This window comes from Antechinus flavipes, chromosome 4 (genome assembly GCF_016432865.1).
Source record: "Antechinus flavipes isolate AdamAnt ecotype Samford, QLD, Australia chromosome 4, AdamAnt_v2, whole genome shotgun sequence".
Classification (NCBI taxonomy): domain Eukaryota; kingdom Metazoa; phylum Chordata; class Mammalia; order Dasyuromorphia; family Dasyuridae; genus Antechinus; species Antechinus flavipes.
Genome location: NC_067401.1, coordinates 379,624,890 through 379,648,606, shown reverse-complemented (window position 1 = coordinate 379,648,606; position 23,717 = coordinate 379,624,890). Strand labels below are relative to the sequence as shown.

At 42.3% G+C, this 23,717-nt stretch overlaps 1 protein-coding gene across 1 annotated transcript in view; it reads right to left on the bottom strand.

Annotated features, from left to right (window-relative positions):
- PLXNA2 (plexin A2) overlaps positions 1-10,212 on the bottom strand; it is a 311,859-nt gene extending 301,647 nt beyond the window's left edge. The window contains 1 exon segment of the mRNA XM_051998464.1: positions 9,425-10,212. The gene's annotated coding sequence lies outside the window, so the exon portion shown is untranslated.
- Positions 10,213-23,717: the final 13,505 nt, after the last annotated feature.

The window sequence follows — 23,717 nt, the reverse complement described above, 5'->3', positions numbered from 1 at the left end:
CAAATTGTGTGTATGGAAGAACTGATAAATCCCTTGGAAAGATGTGAGGGGTAGTAAATGTAGCAGGAGGTCTTTTGTTGTAGAGGTGTTAAAATCTCCATCCTGTGATCCCAGACTCTGGTTATGGAGTTGATCTGTTCTCTCCTCAACCCCTGTGGCCCCCACTGATTGCCATCCCCTCCCCTCCCCATCCCACACATTCTCATAAATGTATTTTCACCATTACTGTATCACTCTGAAGTCCAATTCATTCACACCAAGATAAATTGCTCAAAGTAGTTTGGCTACTAAAAAACCATCTGGGGCTTCCATTCCCAACCCCCATAGAAGAAAAAAAACAGACAGGCAAAGAAATATGAAAGAAAAAGTTTAGGATTTGTAATCTGGATAACTGGGTTCAATTCTTGACAACTAAGTTGTGTCACTTCTCTGGAGTTTCACATTTCTCAAGGGTAATAAAAGGGATTGGATCACATGATTTCTTAAGTCTCTTCCAGCCCCATTAATGATAATAATATCTGGTATTTATGTCACTTTAAGCTTTGTAAAGCATTATTTTATATGATCCTCACAACAAACTTGTGAGGTACATGCTATTATTATCCTCATTTTATAGCTGAGGCAGCTGAGGCAAACAGAGGTTAACTTGCTCAAGGATATATTAATAAGAATTTTGTCTCAGAAAACTCCTAATTTTGAGTCTAGCACATATTCTACCATTCTAACTTTAAATCTGGTGATTGTAGAATTTCTTGTCTCTCTTTTTCTCTCCTTTTCTCTCTCCGTCTTATCTGTTTGTTTTTGTCTGTCTCTGTCTTTCTCCTACCTCTTTATCTCTGTGTCTATCTATTTGTGTGTCTGTCTATTTGTCTATCTGTGTGACAGTCTGCCTGTTTGTCCTCTAGGGTCCTGAAATAGTTTAAAAAATAAAAAGCATGCTTTAGCTCCAGGGTCTCCTCCTGAGAAATGACCTTCTTCACACTCAAACAATAGTACTTCTTCCTTTCAGGTATCCTTGATTTCCCAGCTGTTAGAATGAGAGTCTTGGGGAGCCATCGGGAGGTAAGAGGTCACAGGTCAATTTAATATTTACCCAACCCAGCCTTTCACTTTTAGAATCAGGAAATCGCTTCCAAATGACAACCTCCCCTTCCATTGCTCCTGGCTGTCCCCCAGGTCATCTACTGCATTAGTCAGTGAATTGTATCAGTGAATAAGCACTTATTAAGTGCTTACTGTATGTTGGAGATTCTGTTAACCACTGGTGAGACAAAGAAAAGTGCTGATAGTCTACTTAGATATCCTCTCTTTCTTCCCTCCCCTCCCTCAGAGATAGAGAGTCATCTGCCCTGTCCGGCTTCTTCCCTGCCTGATTGACCATCCTGAGAAGTTATATGGCTTTTCCCCAGACAAACAATAATCCCAAATCTTCAGTCACCTTGAAATTTTGAATTCTTTTGAATTTCTGAATTTGGTGATTAGGGTCAGATGTCTTGGAATAGTCTTGCTTTCTGACTCCCACAACTCTGGGATTCCTAGAAATACTTAGGGTTTCAGAGCAGGAAGGAAATGTAAATGTCACTTTTAGTTCAGTCTCCCCATTGTACAGAAGAGAAAACTAAGATCCTGGAAGATGGAATCAGCGGCCCAAATCATGTAGTTAAGAAGTGACATAACAGGATTAGAACAACATTTTCTTTATCTCCAATCTAGCTATCTTTCTAGGAGCCTCCAGTCCTGTTACCTTCTTCCCTCTAGCCCACCCCCACCTGAAACACAGAATCCTAGAATTCTAGAGACAGACCATGAATCCAGCTGAGAAAGCCCCTCTATGACTTCCCTGAGAACTCATAGAGGACACAGATGATAGATTTTGAGCTTGAAGGGACCTAAGAATTCATCTAGTCTAATCTCTTAATTTTACACATAAGGAAATTTGGGTTTAAAGACTTGTCCAAGATGACACTGAGAGAAATCCAGGAAAAAACAGATTTGAATTGGTGCCTCGATGGATCTCTGCTGAAACACTTCTAGCAAAAAGGAGTTCCAGGATCACATAGCCAAGAGTTCTACAGAAGGACAGCTTTAATTGTTCCAAAATTCTTCATTATAAGGAGTACGAATCTGGATGCCCTCATTTGTACCCACTAGTCTTTGTTTTCTGCTCCCTGGAACAACATAGACTGACAATTCTTCTTTAACATGAAGGAATGACCTCTGAATCTTAGGTGTAGGATTGGAGAGGACTATAGGGAATGTCCTATCATGGAGAAGCATCTGTCTCTCATCTCACCCTTTCCTTTTTTTCATTAGTTTAAATATTAACATGGAAGAGTCCAGTCCTTGCCCTCACTGTGTTTTCCATCCAGTTCAGTTTAACTCAGACTCAGATGAGTTGAAATAAACAGTTGTACACACAGAGACTGGCAATCCAGTGAATCCAGTCCTCCGAAAAGCAAACAGTCATGATAGAATAGCCCTGAAAGGTTTGCAAAGTACTTTTTGTTCATTATCGTATTTGACTACTACAACAACTGGGTGAGGCTGGGGTTACCAGTATTATATCCATTTTAAAGATGAGGAAACAGGCTCATGTATGCACAATTACAGTTAGTATAAGAATTGAGATTTGATTTCTAGTCAATGCTCTATTATATCACTGGCCCTCAATGTTCTCTGTCCTCTGATCCTTACCCCTCTCCAAAAAAAAAAAAAAAAAAAAAAAAAGATAGTAAGAGTTTCAATTAGAAGGGAAGGGACTAGGGAGCTTCTAATAAAGACATCTTGAAACTGCCTGCAACTGAACCTCTGGAAGCACATTCAATATCTCTGGAACTTTAGGATTAAATTGCCCCTCTCCAGCAGTCATTTTAGTCACGTCTGACTCTCCATGATCCCATTTGGGGTTTTCTTGGCAAAGATTGTGCAGTGATTTGCCCTTTTCTTCTGTAGCTCATTTTATAGATGAGGAAACTGAGGCAAACAGGATTAAGTGACCTGTGCAAGGTCACATGGCTATTGTGTCTGAAGTCATATTTAAAAGCAGGTCTTCCTGACTCTATCCACTGAACAACTCAGCTGTCCCTTAAGTGTGCAGTCTCCCCTAACAGAAGGTAGGTTTCTTGAGTCAAGTTTTGTTTTTGTGCTTGTATCTTCAATGCTTAACACATAGTATATGCTTAACAGATGCTTTTTCCATTCATACATTCATTCATTGTGTGTGGGGTGGGGAACTGATATAACATTAGAATGGAGGAATACAGTCCTGAAAATCTCTCTAATTGCTGCTCTACTCCGAACCTCTGTTCTCTTTTTTTCTTCCTCAGAGACAAGCTAAACTTTCCAAGAGTGATTCTGTAGCTCCCCCCCCCCCCTTTTTTTAATCTCCTATCTGCAAAGTCATTTTAGCTGAGGGAAAGCAGGATTAAACTTTCATAACATGATACATATATCTTGCTTTTCTTCTCTCCCTCCCCCCCCCCCCCCCCAGGTTAAATTTGAGCCAAAGGAAAGTCAAGATTTGGTATCAGGGGATAAGATCAGATGTTAAGAGAGGCTTCCAGTTCCTTCCCCACCCCCTTGCTTTTTCCCTTCTCCTCTCCACTCCTAACTCCAATGCTTTTGCAATGTCCCCATTAGACAGTCATTAACTTCTCAGATGAGGAAAGACACTGGACTCTGCTCTCTCAATACTGTACTCCAAATGCAATGCAAGGGTGGATTATAACTCAGAGAAAAGCTCCCACTGAGAACACAAAGCAGAAGATTAGATCCGTGATACATCTTTGACATATGTTCAGTTATTGCAAAGACCATTTCTCTCCCTCTTTTAAGTCTCTTTAGGATCAGTTTTACCACTTGAGAATGTTTTGGCAAATCTGCATTTAGGGAGCTTCGAGAATCTTTTAAATGCAGTTACCAGAAATTACAAGTGGGAAGGACCAAACTCTGCTCTCCGATAAAGGCAAACAGCCTTCACCCAGTGGATCTGCAGGTCTGAAGGCCCACAAACTTGCATGCCTAGGGCATCCCTCCTGGGCAATCCCCACCTTTTTTACCAGGATCCTCCCGGCTCCCTCCCCTTCTCCCCCTCATCTCCTTACAGCCCTAGGCACTGTCCTATTTAAGGCTAGTAGGAGCCTTTTCAATTTCCCTTCAGCCAGACGGGGACCCTGGGGTCTTGCTGACAACACAACATAGCCACTTGTGGTCTCCGTGCAGTGACAGCTGGGTTTTTCCCATTTCTCTCATTTTTTCTTCCTCCAAATGCACAAAAGCTACTGTTTACAAGTCAGTCTCATCTGTGACAGGCCCCCTCTAGTGGTCATAAAGTGGAATTTCCATTCTCTATTTAATTCCCCAAGCCTCCGCAAGGGATTTTCGTATAGAAGCCAGAGGCCCTTTCCATTCTCCCTCCCCCTACCCCCTAACCTCAGTCTTTCCTGCTCTTACTCTTTTCCTTCTTTAATTCTCCTCCACCCCCACTGTTGTGGCTGGCAGTGACAGCTGGGTCTGTGCCCTATTTATGTCTCTCTAACTATATTTTGATCTTGTTTTGTTCCTGTCTTCTTCATTTATATCTGTTTCTCCATTTCTGCCTCCTCATGTCTCATGTTTTTTGCCTTTCTTTGTATTCCCAGTGCTTAGCTCAGAGCCCGAGATACAGTCCATCTCCTGTTCTTCTCGCTGATACCATCCTATAAGTCTCCATACTTTCTGAAAGAACTTTGGACAGGGCTGCATTCAAATATCTCATACCCAGGAGGGTCAGAGCAACATTCAATATCCAATGTCCAGAGTTGGAGGAGCAAGAGGAGTTGAACTTCTTTAACAACAATTTGGAGTTTTGTCTATAATTGAGCCTTCTGCAAACTTTGGCCAGAGAGGTTTTATATGACCTGGGATTGGGGCACCTGCTTCGCAGCCCTGCAGGGAACAAGCCTTCTGGCCTCTGTACTCCCCCATTGCTTTGTGACAATTCTCAGACGTATCCTCCCATTCAAACAACTGGCAGGCCTGGGTGAAGGGACAGCTGGGAGGGGGTGGGAAGAGCTTGTGCACGTGGGGAGGGGGAGCAAAAAAGTGGAGATTGTGTGGTGGCAGTGGGGGAGTGAAAGGGGAAGAAAAGAGTGAACATGAAGTGTCGGTGGTGGCAGGGGGCCGGTGGAACACCTGCTAGTCCTTTGGGTTTCCAGGAGATTTTTCTGGGACAGCAAATATCAGCTAAGGCAGGGCAGGAGGGTTAATAGTTAACTGACTGGGGAAGCAAAGAATTTTTCTCTTTTCCCATTGCTGCCTTTTCTTTCAGCTCCCCGATCTACCTTTCTCTACCCACTGCCCATAGTCTCTTTACTCCCGGACCAACTCCCAAAGACAAAGAACTTTCTCCTTTCCAATTCTGCCCTAGAAAATCAGACGATAGAGTAGAGTTCTAGATAGGAAAGGTCTCTATAGTTAAATATCAAGCATGGGAGTCAGGTAATGGGAAGAAAATGAATAGAGACGCGAAAGCAGGTACCCTTTTTCTCATTCACTATCTGGGAACTATTTGAGGACAGAAAGTCTGAATGTCCCCTTCCCCTCTTCCCCAATATCTCTTTGCTTTTTCCACCTCCCCCTTTATAATATATTTCTCTTTGTCCTATGTGGAAAACCTGGGTTTAGCAAAGCTGGGTGGAGAGGAACAACTTTTAAAATGACCAAAAAAAAAAAAAAAAAAAAAGAACCCCCAACCCATATTTCCTTTAATTAGGCATGAAATCTTTGTAACTAAGTGAAAAACTGTTTCCCTTGAGGGATTTTAGTCCATTCATCACTGTTTGAATTGAGCGTATAGGGGGTGGGGGAGAGGCGGGCTTAGAAAATTCAAATCTAATGAATTAATAACTGAATATCCCTGAGGAGGGGGAGCTTCAAGGAAGGGTGGTGTGTGGAGAGACTGAGCTATAAAACACCAATACCTCGAAGCCTTGGTTTCCACCAGTTTCCCCAATGGACAGTCCTGAATTATTTCTCGTCCAGACTGTAACACAATGCTCCAGTCTCTTTATGATTGGATGGGTAGGGGGTGTGTGTAGAAGGGGGGGGTTGATTTGGAGCTTGCTGCCTTTCCATTCGTCGGGATGGACAGAAGTATATTGTGCCTCAGTTTGTGTGTGTGGAGACAGCTGTACGTGGCAATGCATGCAGACAGCTGTGTGTGTGTGTGTGTGTGTGTGTGTGTGTGTGTGTGTGTGTGTGTAGCAGTGCCTCTCCAGAGACAGAGCTGGAGGACCCCTTTCCCATATCCCACGTCAGGGAGGTAGGTATCTGTGGGAGAGGGAGCAGGACAGACAATATAAAAAAACTCTAAATACAGTGACAAGCCCGGCTCCATCAATATTTCATACTACCTGAATTGGTGCGCTTAGACCGCTGCCTGCTGCCAGCTGCCGCTGCCGTGTATATTTAACCGTGTCACTGGCTTCCCCTCCTGCTTGTGTGTTTTCTTGCAACATGCCCATGAAATAAAGATTAGCTGAATAATCAGACGTGTTTGTAAATGGGAAGTGGGCCTGGCCAGGAAGTGACTGTTCCCTGAGGTGGGCTCCTTCTCCCCTGCTATCTTTGTAAGGGTGCTATAAGTACATGTCGGGGAAGGGCAAACTTTCACATTTTCCAGACCTTGGTGCCAGATAGTTGGGAGACAGACACACGTATAGATAGATAGATAGATAGATGGAGAGATAGAGAGAGAGAGAGAGAGAGAGAGAGAGAGAGAGAGAGAGAGAGAGAGAGAGAGAGAAACAGAGAGAGAGAGAGAGACTGAGACAGAGAGAGACAGAGAGAGACATACAAAGAGAGCTCTATACCTTTGGAGATGTGTGTGTACTTTAGTCAACAGGAAAGAGGAAGGTAAGAATGAAGGTTACTGTAACTACCGGCATTTCTCCTTAGTCACCAGAGGTCTGGGATTGGAGTAAGAAAGACAATTCAGTTTCCTTTACCCCTATTCAGGTCCTCAGCCTTCCAAGAGACACACAAGTCAGGGCAAAGGATATGAGAGACCCTCTTGCCTAGTTCTCTGATTCTCCAAGCCTTAGAAGCCATGAAGCTTAGGTACTCCTCTGCTGTAACTGCTGCCCCTCGGCATCCCCACTGCAAATTGTTCCAAATGTCATTACCATTTAGCTGCTTTGCAAGCCAATTTGCCCCATCCTAATGCAATTTGCTGAAGCCCATGTGGGAGCAAAGAGGGCAGCCAGAATCACCTTCTCTCTCATCAAATCCCTGGTGGGGATCAGCTGTGGGCCAGAGCTAGCATTCCTAGTAATAGGTTGTAGGTTTGTAGGTGGCAAGTTCAAGGCTTTAGAGGAGATTGGGGTAAAGGATTGTGATGGGGTGGGATTGATAGGAGGGTCACTCAGTGAAAAACCATTTCTCCCCATCTTGTTCTCCTATTTTCTATAAAATATGCACCTGATTCATTCTTCCTCCTACCCTATCTCCCACCACATCCAGGCTGTTGGGCAACACCACTCATATCAAATGTTATCTTGGGAATAATGAGGAGTCCAGGAAAGTAGACATCTGCTCAGCTGGAGGCTGAAGAGAGGAGGGTTGAGATAGCTGATATTTCAACCCAGAACTTGTGTATTTCAATGACTATAAATGGAACCAAATTTCCCAAGCCACAGCCACAGCCTTTAGTTGCTTGGATCTGCTCAAGTAAAGGCCTGGAGTGCTTAGTCAACCCAGAAAAGAGGTTGAAATTGCCAAACTCCCGGAGGAGGCTGATAAAGAAGCAATCCTGGCATTGTGTTTCAAAGAATGATGGTCAGTGGGATTTCCTTACCAAAGGAGGGCTCCACTCCCATTCTAGTCTCCCATCCCTGTCAGTAGGCTTGGCAAGATAACTTTCTGAGATAGTCCCAGTTCATTAGACTCTTAAGGAGTGGTTCATCTCCTACCTCTGTGGTCTTTCTTCCATAGTGAGTCCCCAAGCCACTGTTTCTAATCCCAGCCAGAAACTACCAAACTCTAACCTCCAAGCTCTCCCTCGTGTATACTAGGAGCATCTTCACATCTCTACATGTCCTACATCACCACTTTGCAGTTGTAACTTCAAGACTGAAGATTCTCATGTAAGACATGTCATACACAGGATCCTTTTACTCTCTGGATGAGCTCCAATAAATGAGCCCCATTTTCTAGAACCGTATCCTAGAAGCCCCAATCCTGTACCTAATTTCTGTATCATCCCCTAATTGAAATGTAGACTCTTTCCAAGGAGTCTAGGTCTGCCAATTAGGGAAGGATGAGACAACACATCTTTCAAGCCAAGTAGTTGAAGTTTCCCTAGGGAGCAGCAGATTCTGAGGAACATCTTCTACCTAGACCAACCTCCAAAATTATGGGCAGACGGCATCAGTAGTGCCTTAGGATAAAGGAAAGAGAGAGTTCTTAGGCCTGGTTCTTGAGCTGAGGGAGAAGAGGTGGACATTGGCCAGAATATTTTGTTTATACTAAGGAGAGCTCACAAAGTGTCCCCTACGGCCCTGGGCAAAATCTCAGCCCAGCCTGGCACCCCACATATAGTCATACCATATACACACGCACACACACACACAACCAACCTCCTGACCACTCCAACAGTAGTGAAGCTCTTCAGGAGAGTGTGGCTTTTATAAGACACTAGCCAGATACTGACCCCTATTAAGTGCACCAGAACTGCATGTAGGGTGACTGTTTAGCTTCAAAAACCAAGTCCTCTGGTATTGGGGGACCGGTAAGCCTATTACTAGGAAAAAAACTCCCAAAGAATACAGGCAGATTTTGCTCCTTCCTTGCTATTTCTTAATGAGGCCTTTTCTGTGACTGGGTATCAGGACATTTTCGTCTTCCCAGTCCTCCTAGCCTTTACCTGAGCTTCGGCTTTTTAAGGAACGGCTGGAAATGCAATCCCTGGGAACTGCAAACCTGGGCGCTCCTGACTGCCTCCAGTCACCTCCCCCCCACGGATGAGACAGCCGGTCATCCTGCCTCCCGCGCACGGACACACATCCATACGCGAACACGCAAGCACACACAGACACGCACACACAAACCCACAGACACGCATGCCAGCTCCAGGGAAAGTGGCCCGGCGTTCTAGGAGGCACGGAGCTTGGGGGGGTGGAAAGGGAGAGAGCAAAGGCATGGGGGCGGGGTGGGCAAAGCCAAATGGAGCCGCGAACTCTCTCCTCCTTCCCTAGGCAGCTGCCTTTCTCTTCCGTCCCTTCCTCCCTCTCAGTAGAACCTCAATTTCACCCAAAAGGTGAAGGAGTATGTGTGACTGGGGGTGGAGGGAGTCCTTTAGCAGAGGGGGCCAACGGTTTGGGGAACGGAGAGGGCGAGACAGACGCTGCCCGCTCGGCGAGCCCGGCAGGAGTCCCTCGCTGCTTACCCAGCCTGCCGATGTCTGTCTGTCCGGCTGCCCGCTCGCCTTGGCCCCCGGGGGCTGCGTGAAGCCTCGCTCCCTGCCCCCAGCTCGGATTCACGGAGACGAAAACATCCACATGGAGCCCAAATTCATTAAAATCCACGTCAAGCCGCCAGCCACTTATCTGTATTCCTCAAGTCGCCCCGCCGCCGGTCTCCGATCAGCGCCTTCCCCCAGTCATTCAGGGCTCCCCAACCCCCGAAGCCAGGGCTCGGCTGTCTCGATTTTGGGGAGGGGGCGCCGAGAGGGGTGTGTATGTGAGCGCGCTGGGGGTAGGTGGCAATTTCTTTTCTTCAGAATGAGCTGAGCAGTGCCTGTCTTCCGATTTTTTCCACCGCGACTTTCCGGGCTCCCTCTGACATCAGCAATCCCAGCGCTTCCTTCCCTTATTTCTCTTCTACTCTTTCACAGTCCTATTTCCTCTGGGAATCTGTTTCACACACGTGTGTGTGTGTGTGCATGCTGTGTGTGTGCATGTGTGCGTGCGTGCGCGTGTTGTCTCTTTTTTTTATCTCTCCCTCTCCTGCCGATCTCTCCTTCGTTTTCCCTTTCCTTCACTCGCTCGTTCGCTGAACCAGCTGAAAAATTCCCAGGAACTGCGCTCAGCCCTAGCTCCTGCTCCAGTCTGGCACTGACGGCTCATCGCCCGGCAGCTACAGCAGCCGCGGCGGCAGAGCCTACTGAGCCTGCCCCTCTCTCTATATTACCATGCAGCTCATTATCATAGAGGCCGGGCGGCATTAACTCTCTCCCTGCCAGAGGCACCAGAGCTGGGGACTGGCACCATCCGCTGCATCTACGCGTCTCTCTCATCTCTCCCCCTCTGTCTCTCCCCTTTCTTCCCCCCCTCTCCTCCCCACTGCCTGGCGCGCTTTTCCTGGATTTCCTCCCCTGGCATCAGTCCACAAAGGGAAAAGTCCTGTTTGACACAGGGGAAGCTGCCAGGTTGCCAGTCGGGGCTGGACCTAACCGGCCACCTTAAGAGTCCCGAGTGGTCAGCGGAAACCTCGGCCGAGGCCGGAGGATTCGGGGTCAAGGCTTCGAGAGCCAAGCTGCCTGAGCTAGCCGGGGCTCGGGTAGCGATGGGAACTGGAGGCGGCGGCACAAGGTGGGCTGGGAGGGGCCACTTTCCACTACATGCCCCCCGGTCTTTGGCATTGTATCCCCTCATCCTCCGGTCTGCCAGGTCGGGGAAGGGACAATAGTGGGGGTTTTATTTTCTCTCCCTCCTCCCAGAAGTCAACTGGGAATACTATCTTCATATTTAGGCAATATAGATAAGCAAGTAAACGTCGAGGGTAGTTACCGCGGTGTTAAAAAAAATTAATTAGTATTGGAATGCAAAACCCTTTTCTGTTTTGTATGTAGAGCCTTCGTCTGGGGATTCAGGGTAGAGAGGGTGAGAGCCATCAGCCAAGTTTTTCTGGGGATGGAGAATTGGCTCTTAGAATTCAGACTTGGGTTTTTGCGCATGGGAGGGGGAAAGGATAGAGGCATCCCACTCGACAGCCCTTTAGTGAGAGGTTTCTGGAGCCTGACGTTATGGAGTCATGGGATTTAGAGCTTAGAAGGGACCTTAGAGGTCGTTTAATCCAATTCCTTCATTTTGCAGACGAGGAAACTGAGATAAAGTGATTTACCCAAATTCATAGAGATAGTAATTAACAGAAACGGAATTTGAACTCAGGTTCTTGGTGTGCAAAATAAACAGTTCTTAGGTCCTCACCCGACCAATTTCCCAGCACCTGTACGATCTCCCCTCTTCACCCTCAGATACAAGCCTCTCCAGCAAATTACAGGTTGTATTATTTGAACACACACACACACACACACACACACACACACACACACACACACACACACAATCAGATGAAATTCCTCCACCCTACTTCAGCCTTTCCTTTGCCCGGCCTAGAGTAGCTCAGTTCGAGTGCTCCCTTCTCTTAATAAATGACCTTCACCTCCTCCCTCCTTCGCTTAGAACACCAGGGTGTGATATAGCTTTTTGGGATCAGACGCTTGTTGTGCTTTTGTTCCCTCGGAGACCCTTAGACCCGTGGGACTCCAAATGAATAATCGTCTTGTCTTCACTTTCCAGTACGTAAACAATGAATCACTACTCTTCACTTTGTTATCAGGATTTGTTTACCTTTATTCAGTTTACTTGGTCCACGGAGTTTGCATTTCAAAGAATTTTCTGCTCTAGCATTCTCTAGAAGGCTTTCCAAGCAAGTATTGAGCCTTTAAGACCACTGGCTACCTCGATATTCCCGTAATCTTTAGACTTCACACCAAAGCTGATCTGAGAGGTTTCCTGAAAGCCGTACAGCTGGTGGGCTCTACTGCCCCACGTCTCAGAGCTCCAGCCCAGAACATTTTCACCTATACGTTCAAGGTTTCTGAAAAGCGCTCTCGTCTGCCCTCTAGCGGCACTAATTCCTATCGATGTAAATAAGGGAAGGAAAAAAAAAAATCCTTTCAGAGTGGAATTCCTATATCGGAGATCAGGAAGGAACCTTGAACTCATCATCGTGATTTTTGTTGTTCTTTCGTTCAGTCATGTCCGTCTTTTCTTGACCCCGTGAACCACAGCATGCCAGGTCCTTCTATCTTCCGCTACTTTTGGTCAGAACCTTTCACTATGTCTGTCTTGAGTAACCCTATACGAAATAGCTCCTTGTTTCACTGGGCCATGCAAGCCATCATGGCAGTGATCCAGGCAGGGCATCATCATTATAGCTCTCATTATATAGTTATTTTAGGTTATGGCATGCATTACATGAAAATTATATATCACTCTAACTTTTGGAGAGGTTGTGTCAATCAGCACTCCTATGGATCCACTCATTATTCTGGCCATTTCCCATACCTACTTAGGCCATCACTCCTCCTGCATTTGTTATCTACTTTTGTAACGAAACTCCTAGAAAGAACAGACAGACTTTATCAAATTGTGTTAGTCCCATAGTAATCACTTATTACTATTTATTCCTTCATTCGCTGAGTCTAGTCCATGTAGCTGTGACATTCCACAATCTTGCTATCTATAGTTTCTGGCACTGGAAATGTGTATATTTATTTTTAAAAATATATGTCAGGGCAGCTAGGTGGAGAGAGCACAAGCCCTAAAGTCAGGAGGACCTGAGTTCAAATCTGGCCTCAGACACTTAACACTTCCTAACTGTGTGACTCTGGGATAAGTCATTTAACCTCCAATTGCCTCAGCAAAAATAAACAAAAAACAAAAAAAAAAAAGTTAAAAGTTGTGTCTTTCTCCCCACATTTATGTGCCCTAAACAGAGCTACCCATCTTGGTTACATTCTATCACTTTCTGGCCACCACTCCCCAGCTTGTGGTTTTTTCCTATTAAAATATAAGTTCTCCGAGGACAGGGACTGTATGCTTTTGTATCCCCAACTCTTAGCATAACACTTGACATATAGTTCATTCATTTACATTCATTCATTCATCCATCTACCCATCCATTCACTTATCCAACCACCTGTTCATGCATCTTGCCTGTTCCTGCTCTTTGCACTTCTGACCTGAGTAATATGATAAGCTTGCTGTTGGACCAAAGACAATCTGCTTCTTTCCCCTCTACCTGAGTTTCACTGTATCTAAGAAATATTGTAAGTGTAATCCTTTCAACCTTCCATCAAACAATTTTGGATTGTAATCCCCTAATAAGTCCTTAGAAGCTTCAAGAGATATAAAGGAACCCAAATTATTATCCTCCCTTTTTTCTGTCAATTTGGGACCCTCTAAATAAAGGAACCTCCCCTTTCCCTCAATGGAAGAGTTTCCAAAGGAGACAATCCATTTTTCATTCATTAAGGCTAGTCCATCTAGCTCTGGTTCCAAACACCAAGACCCGAGGACCTAAAATTTGGAGAATTCCAAAGGTTGCTGTAATATAACAAAAAGGGAAATTAATCAAAGATCAAATTTAATTCCATAGGAAATATTTTTATCTGAGAGTTGGGAGTCTGGCTCTTTAGTCCTTATTCTGAAGCCTGTGAAACTTAATGTTCTATGTACTTCAGTTTCTCAGTTTTTTTTTTTTTTTACCTGTTTTCTTCAAAGGATTATTGCAAAGATAAAATTATGTGATAAATATGAAAGAACTCTTAAAAGTGAAAAACCATTGAAATAAAAGGATTTATTATTGTTAACCACAATCACCATTATATTATTATTATTATTCATCAGAATTATCTAATATTAATGGATTATAAAAAGTAGTTTGGACTTGATAAAATTACAAATAGTTCCAAGGTAAGGCCTCTCTTTCCCTCCCTACTCAGGATGGAGAAAGAAGCTCAAGAACAAAACAGAGAAAAATAAAGTTTTTCCATGCTAAAAAAAATTCCTCTATTTTAGATTCACATGTAATTTAATTTTTAATATCTTTAGAGGAAAAAAAATAAATGTATTTTAAGAAACCTTGGTTCCCTTTGCATTGGATTTTTCTGGAATCCACTTGTCAGTTGGGGAATATTAGGTATTACAGAAAAGCACTTGTTTGGAATCAAATGACTTAAATTTGAATCCACAGATTTATTGGCTGCATAACCCTAGTTAGGTCATCTTTATCTTTCTGAGTCTATTTTTTCATCTTTAAGATGGGGGTAATAATACCTGTACCACAACTCTCACAGAGTTGATGTGAGTATCAAATGAATTAATGTCTGGTTTCATAACCTGGTCCCAACCTGATTTTTCAACCTTTTGTGCTGTTTGTCACATATGATATTTCATCTCCCATTACACAAACTGTGTCCTACACTAAGGCACTTCCTTCTTTCCTCCACCTCTACTTCTTGGAATCCTAATTTCTTCTTTGAATGTTCACTTCAATAACTTTCTTCCTCTCACTTCTAAATTGTAGAATTACAGAATTTCAGAGTTGGAAATGATCTTACTAGCCATCTAGTCCAAGTCATACATGAAAGGAATTCCCATTGTTACTTAACCTGACAAGTGGTTGTTCAGCTCCTGATTGAAGATCTTCAAGAAGTATCTACCATCTCTCTAGATATCCAATTCCACTAAGAGATATCCCTAATTGTTAGAAGCTTTTCCTGATCTTGAACACTAACTTGTCTCTTTGAAATTTCAACTTTTTGCTCTTAGTTCTGCTCTCTGGGGCCATGAAGAATAAAATCATTTCCATTTTTTCATTGTAGTCCTTTAGATGCCAGAAGACAGCAACTGCATTTTCCCTGGATCTGGATCTTCTCTTCTCCAATTTAAACATGTCCAGTTCCTTCAACTTCCCCAAAAGTATCATCAATTCAATATCATCCCTTCACTTCATCATCCTTAATGGTGTCTTCTGGTTCCTTTCCATTTTCGTAGAAATGTCTTCCATTAACAGTGGCTCCTTGAAATGTGCAAAATACCCCTTTTTAGAATTTAAAATCCCATTCCCCAATTATGCATAAAAAGAGTTTTTAATATTCTTTTCTTTTTTCAAATTATGAAACCCAAATTCTCTCCCCGCCTTTGAGAAGGCAAACAATTTGATATAGGATATAAATGGCACAAATACTTCTAATGAGATCAGAGGATACTGATGTTATCATTCCCCTGTTTCTAGAAGGTAGGCGTCTCAATGTAGCTCAAGTTCACATTTATTTTTTTTGTTTGCCATAGTCTACTGTTGACTCACTGAGCTTGCAGGCCATACTAATCATGCTTCTTATTTGGTATTTACAAAATTGATTCTTTGCACCATGGTAAGAATTTACATTTCTTTCTATTGAATTTCACTTTATTAAATTCAGTTTAATGTTCTAGATCCTTTTGGATCTTCCATTGTATCTGCCATCCTTTCCATATTTGTATCATCTGAAAATTTAATTAATGAGCATGTCATTTATGCTTTTAGTCAAGTTATTGATAAAGATGTTAAAAAAAAGGACAGAGTCAAGCACAGATTTCCTGGAGAAATCCATTGGAAACATCCTTCCATGTTGACTTTTAGTCATTAAGAATTATTCTTTAATTCTGATCATCCAATTTGTTCTGAATCTAATTTAATTTTCAACCAACCCACAGCTTTCTGTCTTTTTCACAAGAACAATATGAGATACTTTGTTAAAAGTTTTGTTAAAATCTAGGTAAAAGATATTTATTTATACTTTATCTTGCTGTTTGCCTGTGTTTAATATATGTTACTTTGTGTTTTAGATATGTAATTTACATATAATACATACATACATTCAGGGCCTTATCTCCCTGTACTCAGTACATATTTGTTGATTAACTGTAAGATTCTTTGTTACCTTTGTTACTCTATAGGTGTGATTGTTTAAAATGTATATAATTGATGCTACACTGTTTCTTTAGAGCTCAGACATGAACTAGAGGTGGAGTGATCCACAAGATGTGGAGAAAAGAATATAGGGGACCCTCTCCATCAGTGTATACATTGGAGGAATGAGTCTCATTGTATGGAGCTAGCTATTTTGGCCAAAGAGATCATTGTTAAGGTCCAGAAGCTTCCACTAGTATCACTGGGCTCAGAAAAAAAGGATTTTGGCTTTGCTTGTAAATAGCCAGCAAGCTAGTCCCCTGGGGAAGGTCACCCTCTGGAGCACAGACCCGGTCCTAGCTACTCAAATAAGACTCCAGTTCATTAGCCCCTCATATCAGAGAAGGTATTTTTGGTTCTGGAAGCTAGCCAGGCTTTGGCAGCCTTTCAGTATCAAGTCTGCTTGCCTTTGGGAGGTGGGGGTGGTGTGCTGGGCTGTCAAGGTTTAGCATGGGAATGCCGGTGCTTGTGAGAGTGTGTGTGTGTGCATATATTTAGATTAATGTAGGGAGGGGAGGAGGAGGAGGAGGCAGTGAATGTGTGTATAAGCTCATGCCTTGGGGAGGGCATGTGGGGGTGGTTGTGCATGTCTGTTCTCAGTATGTGGCTGTGTATCTGCACATCCCAGGTCTGATTTTAGTTTTGAAGGTGTAGGACCATGATAAGATCTCCTACCCACTCATCTCTCATATGGATTTTTTTTTTTTGGACTTTTACTTGGGTGGGCTCCCTTATTTCCTTTATTTGAAGACAGGGAGAAGTGGTCTTTATTGGGTCCTTTTCACCATCATATGGTTCAGCATCTCAAGTGTCTCTAGTGATGGCAGCCCTGGAAATCTTGTCATAAACCAAAAAGACAGATGAAGGCCTGACTTGTGGAACCCAAAGGCCAAATGGGGCTAAGTACAAGGGAGATAAGGCCCTAAATATCTGAGATGTAAACCGAGGAAGCAAGGAGTTGGACACCTAGTCTGAGATTTTCAGAGCTATTCATAAAGATGTCATCATCTTCTCTCCTCCTTTCTCTTCAATTTGCAAATCCCACTTTCCTGTGTACTTTAAACAGTAGCAAGCCTGTTAAGGTTACAAATCAAACAGGGTGAGATTCCACTTTTTTCTTGCTACACCTCCCACAAGCAAAGCTTAGGCTGTGCTTACTCTCTCCATTCCACATCTACCTTTTCCTCCCTATTTCTAGTCTCTACTTTCCTCCCTCTGCCCTCCTCCTTCTGGAGCCTCTCCCAGGGAAAGAAATTTGTTGTCATGAGTTACAGTGGCTCTAAGTCTTTCTTAAGCAAGTAGCATTTGCTGCTATTTGAGAGGCATCCTGGGATACTGGGAAAAGAAAAAAAAGTTGATCTTGAAGTCGGGACAGATTCAGGTTGATGTGCCATTGAAAGCCAAGTACTTAGGACAGCAGCTGATGATTTACCACGTCCATGTTCTGCTGCTTCTGCAGCTCACTGGGAGCTCTAGACAGTGCTAGAGTGGTGCAATGTTCCCCACCTTTTGAGCTGATGTCCTAACTGTCTGATTAGACAGGCTGAGTTTTATTACTTCAGACTAACTCAGGCTTCAATTACTTTCACTGCCTCTTCAGAGGTGAAGGGACTCCAGAGGATTATGTTGTAAAAAGATAGGGGCACAGGAACAATGAAATGCAATGTAGCTTGTCCTTTGAGGATCAAAGGTACTCAGAGACCAAAGGTACCTGTGAAGCTCATCTGATCTACTCTTCTTTCTTTGTTCAGGTTTTATAATAATATCTAACATTTAAATATCACTTTAAAGTTTATAAACCAGTTTCCTCAAAGCCACTAGATGAAGTTGATAGTGCAGATGTTATTCCCATTTTGTGAAGAAGGAAATTGAGGCCCAAGAATATTAAATGATCAGTTTACCATTAAATGGCTAGTACGTTTTCAGAGCTGGGACTCACTATTATACATTTAGAGCTGGAAGGAACTATAGAGACCACATAGTCTAGCTCCTTCTTTTTACAGAGGAGGAAATTGAGGACTAGAAAGATAAAAATGCTGGCCCACAGTCACACAACTAGCACACAACAGCAACTTGTGTATGGTGTGTTCAGGGACGACTAGCATTTTTGCTTTGGGGGCTTTGCTAATCCTTTTTCAGGGCTCCACTTTTGGTTATTACTCAACTCTGACCTAAGGGCCAAGAAGCTATAATGTGTACAGAGGCTCTATCCTGGTAAACTGTTCCCCCAGAAGGGCTAAACCAAGTTAAGAGTAACTTAAACTTGTCCTTGAGTAAGGGAGATGTTCATTTCAAATATGTGAACACTTCCCTGGGGCAGAATGGATGTATGAGAACAATTTGTTCTAGTGGCCATGAAAGCGGCTGAAGCAGGCCCTATGGAGCACTCAGAGGTTTGTTAGACATTGAAGACACCAAGGTCATCCTTGCATTCTGGGCCACAGCTATTTGTCCTGACTTTTGTCCTGCCATTGGACTTTTGATGACTTTGCAAGAGAAAGGGAGGCTGATGACTTTGTGCAACTCTGCCTCAATTAAATCCAATTCACACTGGAGTCAAGACATCATTCTGTGATATCTGGACTTCTTTAAAAATGAAGAATGAATAACAAGTTCAGAATTGGGATGTTACGTCAAAGAAAAAACATTAGAGACTATCTAGCCCAACCCTCTCATTTTACAGATGAGGAAAGAAAAGGCACAGAGATTTTAACAAATTTGCCCAACGTCACAAAAGTCCTCTTACTACAACTATAGCACTACGAAATATGGCATCTCTCAAACTCAGTCTCTTGACTTTAGGTCCAGAGGATCTTTCACTACACAAGGCTCTCTGGATATACCAAATCCTAGTTCTTCTGCTTACTAACTGTGTAACTTCGGGTAAATAATATTATTTCTTTAGACCTCATTTTCCCACTTCCTTGTCAAAGTATCTATGTCAATTTCTCTTATGTGTTTGATTCTGTGATCCTATGATCTCTCTGTTAAAGTGAAAAGGGAAGAGACTGCAAATCAATGATTGAAAAAGCCAAGTAATAGGAAGAGTAATGATACCTTTTCTGTCTTCACTCATCAGACTAATATTCTAGTGTGTTTGTAACAGAATGGATCGAAGTGAAGATGTTTTCATGTCTGGAAAAACTCAGCACATATTCTATGATAGTGGTTGAGGAGTGTTATCATCTTATATAAAAAGAGTGTATGGTTCATAATGCTAATTATCATTAAAATAATTAACAACAACTATATTAATGAGTTTGATTTCTCCCTACTTTAAAGGGGGTGTATATATGTATGTATTCATCTTTGGGACATGGCTTGAAACAAGAATAGTACCAATATGTGCCACTGCTTGTGAAGGGATCACCACCTCTATAACACATAGTTTCATATGCCTGAACATTGGTCTTCAAAATAATGGGATAATTGGGCTCAATGAATATAAAATTTGCCCCCATTGTGAAGGATGTGCTGGGTCAGCATTGCAGCCTTGTACGGGGGCAAAGGGACAGTAAACACATAAGTAGCTGCTGTGTTCTCTTCGATGACATTTATGTCAGACAAACCTCTATGGATTTGAACTCCTATCTTCTAATTAGGAAAAATAGTGCTCGATAATGATAATAAAGGATCCTTCCCCGCTTCCAAATTGGAAAGTCTTAAGGGGCAGAAGACCAAACTCCCCATTTCCCTCCCCCATTCTCCAACTCCAGCTCCTATTGAATTTCTGTTTTGTTGAAGAAGGTGCCAGGCCCTGAGGAAAAAAATAACCAGTGGCATAATGGGAATGTTGAGAAGCAAAACCTTACTCTGCAGGTGTGTAGAGAGTATAGGCAAGTCAACACAAGAAGTCTGAGGGAACTCAATGAGATATGTTGGGATTCTGTGGGGCTCTTGGTTCCTGAAGAAGAATAAAATTCAGCATCTGGTCCTTAATTCTGCAGATCTGTACATTTTGTAAGACAATCATCAAAATGCCCTATTCATAAGTCATGGTCACTGGTTGAATGCCCATATGTATACCCACAGTCCTGTAACTCAAATATTGGCTCTCACTATCTCAAGAACACAGAAAAGTGGAAAACATGACCACCTTCACTTCACCCCAGTCCTTAGTGGTTTATGAATCTAGAACTGCAAGGGACAAGGAGACTCCAAGGACATGTAGTCAAACTCCTCATTTTACATCTGAGAAACTTAATATCAGAAAGGTTAAAATATTTTACCCAAGGTCACATGAGAATTATACATTAAAGGTAGATTTTTAATCCAGGTCCTCAGATTCCAGAATGAATCTTCTGACTTCATCAGCCATAACTATTGATAATCTAGTAACTAAATAAATACTATTTGAAATAGCTACTTGAGTTAAGTTAGTGAAGTGGGTTTCTTTCATGAGGAGTAATAGCAAATAGGCTATTTTTAGGTAGTTTGCAATTCTCAGGATCAAGGTCGTATAGCTGCTACTCATGGAAAACAAGTATATGAAGAAATGAAATTAAGCATTCCTCCAAGATTTCTAGACAAACAATTAAGTCACCATTGTATAAAGTAACAAGAAAGGAAGAGACTAGTTCATCCAGCTCTCTCCCTACATATGACTCATAGTCTCATAAAATGTTAGAGGGGAAAGGGGACATCTAACTATCTTATCTTCCCCAATTAGATGTGAGTCCACGAGAGAGTGGCTATCTTGTTTTTCTGTGCTTAGCACAGTGTATGGCATGTAGTTAAGTGCTTAATAAATACATATTCAAACATTCTTTTATTTACTCATTTATCTAGGTTAAAAGTTCTTAACTTTTTTTTTTTTTTTGAGTGTCATGGACTTCTTTGGCAGTCTGGTGAAGCCTGTGGACATCTTCTAGAATAGTGTTTTTAGATGTATAAAATGAAAAGGATTGTAAAGGAACCCAATTAATATTGAAACAGCAAAAAAAAATAATAAAGAAAAGTTTACAAACAACATATTAAGAACTCTTGATCTCTTTTATCCCTTCTTATTTGGCACGGAGTTAAGAAACATAGGATCTAGTTCTGATTTAGCTAATAATACTATGGAACTTTGGACAAGTGACGTAGCCTTTCTGTCCCCAAAAGATTAGTCTCTGATTAGTAGTTTCTGAGAAGAGGGGATTAGACTAAATGACACTTAAGCTTCCTCCCAACTCTGATGCTTGTTTTATGACTATTTTAAATGCTCCTAGGTAGAAGACAGAAGGTTTTATACAGACTAGAGTAGCCTCCTAATAACCAAGGAAGTTGGACACTTGAGAAAGAATGAGGCAGTGCAATCCAGAGACGAATATGAGAAATAGAATTTTGTCTTGCAATCATTTCTAGCTCCATGATTTCTTTCTTTTCCTGCTTTTGATAAACTGTTCTGCTCAGAGCCTTAGTGTTATGAATCTTTCTGAGTCATGGGTGGCTCCAGCCCCTTCGATCCATTCAGCTGACAAAGTTTCCTGCTGCTTTCAGGGGCCAAGATTGTGGGATGAATGGGGCAATTGGCTATTTGCCTTCTTTCTCCCTTCCCCTGCACCACCCTCACGCTAAGTCTTGTTTCTTAGCTTTAGTAGGCATAAGTTTGAATCACTGATGGCTGGTTGACAAAAATCAGCCCAAGAACTCTGGCTGAGTGATAGGTGTGGGAGGTCTCTGGTTCTTCCTTTTGGGAGAAAAGAAAAGTGTATCCTCTGGAATTTCTTTGGGGCATCACAGTCCTTTCCTGGTGGTACAAGACCTAAGAATTGCACTTGATGGGCTTTGGGAAAGCAGGACCGGCTGGCAGCCTGGGCTGTCAGCAACATTTATTCACTGCTGTCTTCAGCAGGGCTAGTAATTATTCCCTGTGTTAATCGTGACAATGGGGGAATTGTAGACCGTTATTTTGAAATGATGGGTTCCAGTCCATGACTACTTATGACAGCAAAGGGGAAGCATCAACTCCAGGAGCCCCTGTGTAAATGGGGAGCTGAGTGAAAGATCAGGAATAATGGAACGTGTACTTAGCTCCGTTTTCCTCCCTAAAAGGGCCCTGTCAAAGTAATTTCTCCTCCCCTGCTTTATACCTCTCCATTATTTGCAATATCTTCTCAGGAGAATAAAACAACACTGGACCCCTCCTCCGCCTGTCCCCTCTTTCTTCTTATACCCCTACTAGTAATTGTGTCTCTTTCTAGAATTTGGCAAATATAGCTTTTTTCCTCCTGCTGGGTTTTCAGTAAAGCTGAAATGAATGTTGCTCTGCTTTTTTTTTTTTTAATCTTCCCTCAATTATTTTATTTATTTATACATTTGTTTATACATTTCTATTTTGGTAGGGTATTTTCACTAAGCATAATCTCAAGAGAATAAATTATTCTGACTTTCAGGAGGGCAGTATATCAATGCCTCTCCCCCTCAACCCCCTCTTTTATTCAGTTTTCAAACTCCCCAGTAATCTTGCCTCATGTAACAAATCTGAAAGCTCAGGGAGCTGGAATAACTTCTCCTATTCTAGATTCACATAGACTAGTTTTGATACTGGGAAAATCTGGTCTCTAAAGAGATGGGTCATCTCTGGCTTCTTACACCTCCCATTCAGGGGACAATCTTTTAGTTTAGAATATCTATTGCATTCTCAAAAAGGATTAACAGAATTGATTTTAAAAAGTTGCACAATGTACAGAATAGATTAAGTATAGGTCAGTTATTTATTTTCCCCATTACAAAAGAGATGCTTAAAACACAAAAGACTCATAATTGTTCATGGACAAATATAAACTAGCTCCCCAGAGGTTTATATTTAAAACATGAAATAGTTTGTGGAATTGTTGACCTGTATTTCATTTTTATTTCAGCTACATTACTCTTTCAACAACTCACTCAATGTTCCTATATTCTGCAAGCCATGGCATTATTCGGGCTCATTCTCTTGACAGTGGCCATCTTCTCCTATACAAAAGGTGTAATTGAAAAAAAAAAAAAAGCACCTCCTGGACCTAATCACTTTGACCTCTTGATGACCTGAGGACATCTCAAGTCTACAAAGTAGCCACAAATGCTAGAAACATCTATCCTAAAAGTGTTGTTTGGTAATGTGTTCGGGGTAAAAAAACAGAAAACAGAAGATTCAATCTGAAATTTGGGGTCCAGTGTCAAGATTTTGTAGGTCAGCATATACTACTGCTATTATGTTTAAACAACTCTTATAGATATTGGGAAGAAGAAACATCTTTTCTTCCCTTTATCTCCCTCTTGTCATAGGACATCTAATGGAGAACTACCAGAAATCAAAGACAAAGGCTCAGTTGTTATTTGTTCTTCATTCTCAAAGATGATCATGGGATCAGTCAACATGAATCAGATTTGAGGGAGGGAGTGCTATCACCAGTCTCACTCTCTCCTCTGGAGCTATCTGGGTCCAGTGGCCAGATGTAGATGAAGATGACTGGAGATGGCCCTAGATATAGTGGGACACCTTGGTCTTTTTAAGCTAAAGTCTTTGACAGGTCTCAGTTTACTGAGGCAACTGCCTATTCAGTGATTAAGACACGGTAAGAAATAAATGAGACAAAGCCTTTTTTACCTTATCAAAAAAAATAAACTTATTTCACAGGTTCAGTAGAGAGGAAAAAGAGACTGAAAAATTATCTCTCCTTTCAAAGACTACTGAGTGGAGCACTCAGTGGTTGTTGCTCTGAGCAGCCCTTGAATGCAATACTTCTCTCTTCCCATCATGGTAAGGGTGGAGGAGGTGACATCTGGGGACCAATGGGAGGTCTTTGGTGGCTCACACTCTTTATCAAAAAGATCAAGTCTCATTGAAAGTTCAACCTCAGTGCTCCATGGAAATAGAACAACTAGAATATGTGTCCCTGAATGTGGTCAGTGTTTGAGCCAATCCCTGCTCATGTTCCATGGCATGGCCACACTTATAATAGTATCATAAA